Source organism: Elephas maximus, chromosome 17 (genome assembly GCF_024166365.1).
Source record: "Elephas maximus indicus isolate mEleMax1 chromosome 17, mEleMax1 primary haplotype, whole genome shotgun sequence".
NCBI lineage: Eukaryota > Metazoa > Chordata > Mammalia > Proboscidea > Elephantidae > Elephas > Elephas maximus.
In genome coordinates this window covers 34235116-34244824 of record NC_064835.1, presented here as the reverse complement: position 1 = coordinate 34244824, position 9709 = coordinate 34235116, and positions in this window count along the sequence as shown.

The window sequence follows — 9709 nt, the reverse complement described above, 5'->3', positions numbered from 1 at the left end:
GGAAAATCATGGGTACTTTACAGCTGTTGGGTGGAGTGTCTATATATGTCTATAAAGTTGAGTTGGCTGATTGTGCCCTTTAGCTCTTCTGTATCTTTATTGAGTTTCTTTCTAGATGTTCTGTCCTTTACTGAGAGTGGTGTGTTGAAGTCTTCTACTATTATTGTGGAACTGTCAATTTCTCTTTTCAGTGCTGTTAAGAGTTTGTTTTAAATATTTTGGAGCCCTGTCACTGAGTGCATAGATGTTTATTACGGTTATGTCTTCATGATGGATCATCCCTTTAATCCTTATATATATAGTGCCCTTCTTTGTCTTTTATGGTGGATTTTGTTTTAAAGTCTATTTTATCTGCGATTAGTACTGCCACTCCTGCTCTTTTTCTGTAGCTGTTTGCTTGATATATATTTTTACCATTCTTTGGTTTTTAATAAATTTATGTCTTTGTTTCTGAGGTGTGTCTCTGGTAGACAGCATATTTATGGATCCTGGTTTTTTTTTTTTTTTAATATATTCTGTCACTTTTTGTCTCTTTATGGGTGCATTTAGGCCATTTACATTCAGTGTAATTATCGATAGGTGTGAGTTTATTGCTGTCATTTTGTAGTGTTTTTTATGGTGCTGACATTTTCTTTGTTCTGTTATTCTTCTGTGCTGAATTCCTTTTGTTTTTGTAGATTTTGTTTTTACTGAGACTTTGTTTTTCTTCTATATTTTGATGAGTACGTTTGTTGGCTTTCTTTGTGGTTACCTTGGAATTCACTCTTGTCTTCCTAGGCTTGGACCAGTCTATTATTACTTGGTATCACCTTCCCTTCCTCTCCATTAGAAAGTTCTATACTTACACCGTTTATTCCCTCTTTTATTGTTTTGACATTGTTGTCATTTACAGATTAACCTCTCTGGTTCCCTGTTGTAATTCTCTTGGTTTTGGATAGTCCTTGAGAGTTCATTTCCTAAGGCAGTATCTGGCTGGTATGATATTGTGTCCTAGATTCATGTTGTGGTCTGATGTTGTTTGTTCTCAAACTGAAGGACTCCCTTTAATAATTCCTGTAAGTTTGGTTTGATTTTACATATTCCCTTAATTTCTGTTTATCTGGAAATGTCCTAATTTCACCATCATATTTGAATAGAGTTTTGCAGGATATATTATTCTTGGTTGGCAATTTTTTTTTTTCAAGGTTTTATATATGTCTTCCTGTTGCCTTCTTGCCTGCATGGTTTCTGCCAAATAATCAGAGCTTAGTCTTATTGTTTCCCCCCTGTATGTGACTTGTTTTTCTCAAACTGTTCTCAGGATTCTTTCTCTGTTTTTGGTTTTAGCTACTGTGGTTATGATATGCCTTGGTGATTTTCTTTTGGGGTCTATCCTATACAGGGTTCGTTGAGCTTCTTGGATGGTCAGCTTCTCATCTTTCATATTAGGAAAGTTTTCTCTCAGAAATTCTTCAATGATTTCTCTGTTTTCTGTTTTCTCTCCCCTGTTCTGGAACTCTGATCACTGGCAAATTTTTGCTTTTGATTGTATCCCACATAATTCTCAGGGTTTCTTCATTTTTCTTTGTTCTTTTTTTTCTGATTTTTCCTCAAAGTTGTATCCAAGTGTTTGTCTTCAATTTTGCTGATTCTGTTCTCCATTGTTTCAAACCTGCTCCTTAGCCCTTTTATGACACTGCCCATTCCTGAAATCTTGTTGTTTATATCTTTTGGATTTCTAATTGTTTTTGTACAATTTCTAGTTCTGAATTTATTTCGGCATTTTGTTCATGTATTATTTTTCTGAATTCTTCCATTTTTTTGGTCTGTATTTTCCATGAGTTTGTCTGCCTTTATGAATTTGTCTATTTTTTCCTTATTTTTGTCTGCTTTTTGTTCAACCCTTGGATAGCTTTGGATATTAGAGATTTGAATTCTCTATCAGGTCGGTCTAGTGCCTTTTCTTCTATTGGAAAGTCATCTGGTATTTTATTTTGGATGCCTACTGGAACCATCCTGTTTTGATATCGTCTGCTGTCTTCGGGACATTCAGTAGTTTTTTCTTATGTTTTGATGTTGTCTGCTGTCGGGACATTTGGTAGTCATTTTCTTCGTTTACTGCTTGTAGATTTTTTTTTGATCCATCTTGCTTTTTTGTTTTATTTGGTTATGTCTGAGCGGGCAGTCTGTGCATTGTTTTGCTCGTCTGTGGGCACAATACTTTTCACCTCCTTGTCCAATGGGCAGGGCCTGTTACTCAGCTATGGTGCAGCAGGGCAGGTCCAGCTGAAGGGGAGGGGTTGGGATGGGTTGTTTGTGGCACATACTAGGGCCGACAGGGTGGGCGGGAAACCAGGGTAGGGCAGGTTTTGGTAGGCTGTGCCTGTGCTGCTTGGGGGTGTGATGTTCAGTGCATGGTGCAGGTAGGAAGGAGATGGGAAGTTGGGAAATGTGGAGCTAAGATGGGTATGGGAAAGAAGAGAGAGGAGAGATAAACAGGAGCCAAAAACAATCAAACAAAAGAGCACTAAGGGAACATGCCACTGGATTGGAGAGACAAGAAACCAAGAAATGGAGAAAAAGAAAAAGAAAAAAAAAATAGGAAAAAAAGAAAAGCCCCCAGGGATCCACCAACGTGGCTGCAAGACCAGGGAAGTGGCTCCCAGGCTGCATGGTACATCCTGGCTAGAAGGGGATCCCAAGCTGCAAAAGGAAAAATAAAACAAACAAAACAAAAGGAAATGCCCCCAAGGATCCCACTGGTGTGGCTACACACACCAGGGAAGTGGCTCCCAAGCCGGACTGTGCCCGGCTAGAAGGGGCTCCCAAGCCTCAAAAAGAAAAAGAAAAACAAACAAAAAAAACCCCAGGGATCCCACCAGCACGGTGGTGTGGTCCAGGGAAGCAGTTCTCCAGTCGAGCAGCACTTCACAGCCTTTCAAGAAAGAAGAAATACAGCTGGCACATGGAGACAGGCGTTTGAGAGAAAGGAGGGGGAGGCGGTGAGAGGCAGGAAGGAAACCAAAAGAAGCCAAAAAAATCAACACCAGCAACAAACAAATGGCACTGATGGAGCTGGCCAGCATGGGTGTAGTGCCTCCCGGTCAAGAGACTGCAGTTAGCAGGAAGCTGCGGAGGTATAGCAGTGGGGAGCGGACTGGAGTGGTGCTCTGTCTTCCACTGGGAGCTCTGCAAAGGTGCTCACCTGTACTCCCTGTCCACTGACCTCCAATGTGGGTGGGGCGAATCCAAACAGCAAGGACCCTGCTCTTCCCAGCTGGCCGAACAACCACACACAACCAGCTAGGAAGCAGCGGAGGCCAAGCAGCAGGGGGGAGAAGGACAGAGGGGAGTGGGAAATTGCATATTGCTGGTTACTGGGTGCTCTATCTCCTGCCGGGAGCTTTGTGAAGCTGCTTTCCCGTACTCCCTGTCTGTTGAGTCTGGCGAGTCTGTGCTATGTTAGCTGATAGGGGACCTCTGCACGTATCTCTCCTCGCTCTCTGTTCTCTGTCAGTTTCTTATTCCATTCAATGCCTCGCTGAGTTCTTTATCTCTTCATTTGACACATAGGATTCCAGGACTGACATTTTTCTCTGGTTTTGTTTTTTGGGTCTTTGCTGTGGAGGGACAGAGTGGTGCTTCTATCTATAGCACCGTGTTGGCTCTGCCTCTTGACACCTTTGCTTTTTAACACTTTAAAGAGGTTTTTGCAGATTTTCCCAATGCAATATGTTGTTTGATTTCTTGATTGCTGCTTCCTTCCATGAAACCCTTAACTAGCTCAATATTTTCTCCATTTATCATGATGTTGCTTATTGGTCTAGTTGTGAGGATTTTTGCTTTATGTTAAGGTGTAATCCATACTTTGATCTTCATCAGTAAGTGCTTTAAGTCCTCTTCCATTTCAGCGAGCAAGGTTGTGTCATCTGCATATTGCAGGTTGTTAACGAGTCCTCCTTCAATCCCGATGCCACGTTCTTCTTCAGAGTCCAGATTGTTGGATTCTTTGCTCAGCATACAGATTGAATAAGTATGGTGAAAGGATACAACCATGACGCACACCTTTCCTGACTTTAAACCATGCAGTATCCTCTTATTCTGTTGGAATGAGTGCCTCTTGGTCTACGTACAGGTTCCACATGAACACAATTAAGTGTTCTGGAATTCCCTTTTCTGCAATGTTATCCAAAAGTGATATCTCACCTAAAAGAGCTATCTGCACACTTACTCTTGGAAATGAAATTGGCAGATAGAAGTGACAAGGCAACACTGCACCATCATAGGCTCAGCAAGTGACGCACTTCCAGTACTCCAGGCTGTTTTTGTAAGGGAGGTGTCCTTTCAGCCTTTAAAGAAAACATATTTATTAGCTGTAATTGACATACAATAAACTACACATATTAAAAGTGTAGAGTCTGGTAAGTTTTGACATGCGTAGGCACCTGTGAAGCCAGTATTAGTCAAGACCTCTCAGCTTTGATAACCATTAAATACAACATTGAAACAAACTGACCTTAGAAACAGACTTTCTAATTGCTCTATTTAAAAGTGTTAAAACACAAGTTAGAAAATAATGAGACGTGGAAAGCCTAGCTCCCCACTCCTCAGGTGTGGGCTGCATGTAGTGACTTCCTTCCAAAGAGCACAGTATGGAAAGGGGGAAAAAGGCCTGACGGTGTTGAGACCTGACCAACACAACCTCCGCTAGGTGGCCCGGGTCAACATCAACAGTGATAAATCATGTTGGCACATGTGCTCTTGATCAGATATGATGGAAAGAGCACTTTACGTCTGTGGTAATCCTCCCATAATCATACCCCAGAGCCCTAGGATCTTATCATGAGAAAAACATCAGACAAACCCCAAAAAAGTAACATGCTATGCCTTACCAGTCCTCCTCAAAACCAACTAAAACCCAAAACCCATTGCCACCAAGTCGATTCTGACTCATAGTGACCCTGTAAGACAGAGTAGAACTGCCCCACAGAGTTGCCAAGGACTGCCTGGTGGATTCAAACTGCCCCTTTTGGTTAGCAGCTGTAGCACTTAACCACTACACCACCAGGGTTTCCTCAAAATGAACCAGGTTATAAAAATGAGGAAAGTCTGAGAAACTGTCACAGCCAAGAGGAGCCTAAGGAGACATGACAACTAAATGTAATGAGACATCCTGGTTGGGATGATGATAAATAAACTACGAACTTAATTTTTTTTTAAAGTACAAAATGAAAGTGATCACTTTTCCTGCACTAAAACTAGCACTATTTTGTTGTTGTGTGCTGTCAAGCCAATTCTGAGTCATAGTGACCCTATATGACAGTGTAGAAACTGAAGGGTTTCCCAGGCTCAAATGTTCTTTTGTTGTTGTTGAAAATATACACAGCAAAACATACACCAATTCAATAGTTTCTACATGTACCATTTAGTGACACTGATTACATTCAAGTTGTGTAATCATTCTCACCCTCCTTTTCTGAGTTGTTCCTTATTAACATAAATTTACTGCCCCAAGGTTCCCATCTAATCTTTCCAGTTGCTGCTGTCGATTTGATCCCAGATAGTTCTTAAAACAGCAGAATGCTCAAGGCAGACATTTTTTACAAGTTAAGCTATTTGGTTTTAAGATGACTTCAGGTGATACTTCTGGTTTAAGATTTAAAGACTATCTCAAGGCAGTATTTCATGGTTTATCTAACCTTTATGGCTCCAGTAAATCTGAAGTCCATGAAATTTAAAGTTCTGTTCTACATTTTCCACCTTTTGACCAGGATTCTTCTATAGAATCTTTGATCAAAATGTTCAGTAATGGCATCAGGTTGTACTCTTTAAGACATTAGATTGCCAAGCCTTTTCTCCCTCGGTGGGTTCAAACTGCCAACCTGTTAGCAGCCTAACACTTTCCCGAGTAATATATTTGTGTATGTGTATGTTTTTGTTTGTGTGTGTGTGTGCAAGAATGCTTACAGTAACTTTATAATGGCTCCAAACTGGAAGCAACTTATCTATCAACAGATGGATAAAGAAAACCTGACATTGATATACAATGCAGAACTATTTTTATTTTACATCTAACTTTCATATCATTATAGTTAACTAGATTTACTTATTTTAAATTTTACTGTTTTCGGTGAAAACTAGGTTCCCATTTGACAATTTCTACACCAATTGTTCAGTGACATTATTTACATTTTCCACAAGTGTGTCAACATTCTCTTTAATTCTGTTCTGGTTGCTCTGTTTCTATAATTCTTGTTTCCCTGCCCCCTTTCTTCTCATCTTCTTTAGAGTAATTGTTGACATTTTGGTCTCATATAGGTAAGTTTTTTAATGCAGCACCGTACTTTCAAGAATACCTTTTATTTTTTGTGCCAATCTGTTATTTCTGTTGAAGGCTTAAAGAGTATCTCAAGGCTATAGGCTCAGGGAGTCCTCTAGCCTCAACTGGTCCAGTAAGTCTGGACTCTTTAAGATCTTCTGTTCTATCAGGGTCCATCTATTGTGGCCCTGATCCAATGGTTAGTAGTGGGAGCCGGGCACCAGGGTAAACTCAGGCTGTGGCTTGTGTAGGCTATTATTCCTATAGATTGGTTTCTTTTCTTAGACTTTGGTTTCCTTCTCTGAGTAGTATTTTAATGGACCCAAAAGGCTTTGTACGCTTTTTAAATAAAATTCAGATAAATTATTTCATCTTATTTATGCTTTCCAAGTTTCTATTTATGACAGTGGAGGCCTTGGGTGGTACAAACAGTTAAGTACTGGGCTACTAACTGAAAGGTTGGCAGTTCGAATCCACCCAACAGTGGCAATCTAATTCTGAAAATTATCTATTGTGGACTGAATTGTGTCCCCCCAAAATATGTCAACTTGGCTAGCCCTTGATTCCCCATATTGTGTTAATTCTCCACCATTTTGTGATCTACTGTGATTTTCCTATGTGTTGTAAATTCTACCTCTATGATGTTAATGAGGCTGGATTAGCAGTAGTTATGTTAATGAGGCAGGACTCAATCTACAAAATTAAAAACCAAACCTGTTGCTGTGGAGGTGATTCCAGCTCACAGAGACCCTGTAGGACAGAACAGAACTGCCCTATACAGTTTCCAAGGAGCAGCTGGTAGATTCAAACTTGATCTTTTGGTTAGCAGCTGTAGCTCTTAACTACTATGCCACCAGGATTTCTTCTACAAGATTAGATTGTGTCTTAAGTCAATCCCTTTTGAGATACAAAAGAGAGAAGTGAGTAGGGAGACATGGTGATCTCATACCATCAAGAAACAAGAGCCAGGAGAATAGTGTGTCCTTTGGACTCAGGGTCCCTGTGCTGAGAGCTCCTTGACTGGGGAAGGCTGATGACAAGGATATTTCCCCAGAGCTGAGAGAGAGAAAGCCTTCCGCTGAATTTGGACTTCCAGCCTCAATGACTGTGAGAGAAATTTCTCTTTGTAAAGCCACTTCTGTTATAGAAATATATACATAACTAAGAATTTGGTACTGAAAGAACGGGGTGCTGTTCTAACAGATACCTAAAATGCAGAAAGCAGTTTTGAAACTGTGAATGGATAGAGGCTGGAAGAGTTTGAAAGTGACTAATATTAAAAGCTTAGATTGTCCTGAAGGGACTACTGGTGGAATTATGGACATCAAAGACAATTCTGGTGAGGACTCAGAAGGAAGTGAGGAGAAATGTTACACTGGAGACAGCACAGACAGCAAGACGCAGCAGCAGTAGAACCAGCAGACCAGCGCTAGATGGTTCCGACCCACAGAGCAACAGAGCTAAGTGCCTTTGCACAGAAAGCTTCCTGGCGGAGTGGGGTGTCTCTGGGCACTTACTGGTGGAGCTAGGCTTGCTGGCTCACAGAGCCAGAGAGCTGAATGCCTTCTGGACAAAGTTTACTGGCAGGCAGGGGTGCCTCCAGGCACTTATTAAAGGACCTAAAGAGCTTTAGAACACTTCTCTCAGCAGGCAGACGTAGGCAGTGAGGCTCAAGGGGCTGAGAGGCCGAGGAACCACGAAGCAGAGCTGCCTCAGCCTCAAAGGGTGGAGTTGCCACTCAGATAGACTAGGAGAACGGGGCTGCCCAAATTCGAGGCAGCAGAGTTGCCATTCCAGCGGGGCTGGAAGGCAGAGCTGAAGCCCAGGGCCGAGAAAGGCCTCCACTCAGAATCCGAAGGCTGTGACCAACACCCAGAGTCTAGAGGGCAGGGCCACTGTGTAAATGGTCTCAGAGAACAGAGGATTATTTTCAAGCCTTGAGGGCTAACGTAATGTGTTCTGCTAACTTGCTTGGTACCTATTATCTCTTCTTTCCCTCCAATTTTTCCCATTTGTAATGGAAATTTCCAACTTGTGCCTGTTCCATCACTGTACTTTGGAAACAGGTAATTTGTATTCTAGATTTCACAGTTGAAGAGAGATTTTTGGATTTTGGACTTGGAGTTGATTTAAGACTTTTGCTATAATGTGATGGAGTAAATGTGTTTTACATGTAGCAAGGACATGAATTTTGGGGGGCCAAAGAGTGGAATGTTGTGGATTGAACTGTGTCCTCCCAAAATGTGTGTCAACTTGGCTAGGCCATGATTCCCAGTATTGTGTGACTGTCCACCATTTTGTGATCTGATGTGACTTTCCTATGTGTTGTAAATCCTACCTCTATGATGTTAATGAGGCAGGATTAGATAGAGTTATGTTAAGGAGACAGGAGTCGATCTACAAGATTAGGTTGTATCTTGAGTCAATCTCTTTTGAGATATAAAAGAGAGAAGAAAACAGACATGGAGACCTCATACCACCAAGAAACAAGAGCCAGGAAAATAACATGTCCTTTGGACCCAGGGTGCCTGTGCTGAGAAGCTCCTCAACTGGGGAAGATTGATGACAAGGATCTTCCCCCAGATCCAACAGAGGGGGAAAGCCTTCTGCTAGAGTTGGCACCCTGAATTGGAACTTCTAGTCTCCTAGACTGTGAGAAAATTAATTTTTCTTGGTTAAAGTCATTCACTTGTGGTATTTCTGTTATAGCAGCACTAGATAACTAAGACATCATCCACTAACAACTCCATAGTGCACAGTTCTACTTTGACATACATGCCATCAACTAGATGGCAACTGGTGTTTTTTTTTGTTGTTGTTATTATAATAGCACATGTATATAATTTTAAAATAACTATACATACACACACTAAAAATGTTGATGAAGGCCACTGCTTTAATAAGAAAGGGCCACTGACTTCTGTATTTTAAGTTCAACCAAGTCCGGGTTGACCTGGCCATAGAACCCCTACAGATTTCTCAAGAAGACGTGCCCATCACGCTCAAGGATCCTAAAAAACAAAACTGAATTATGTTCCCTGGTCCATTCTCTAGATATCTATCCCTGCTCCATTCTAGAGATACCTCTAGAATGGCTGCTCCCCTGTGGGATCCTTCAGGCCTGCCAAACAGAGAGACCTAAGTTAAGTATCCACAGAGGACAGGACAGGCACAATTTTCCCTTGTATTTCATAGTAGGCAACAAGGCAAGACACCCCACTGCTTGTTTGATAAGGACCACTTCCTCTCTGTGCCAGAACAAAGAACATACAGCACACACCACAGACTCTGGCTCGCCCACTGGATAGCACATGGTCTTGTGGTCATGTTTCCACTGTAAAATCAGAAGGGCAGCCACGGATCCCTTTAGTTCCTTTATCCATTTTGCCCATGTCCACAACATCACTTCTC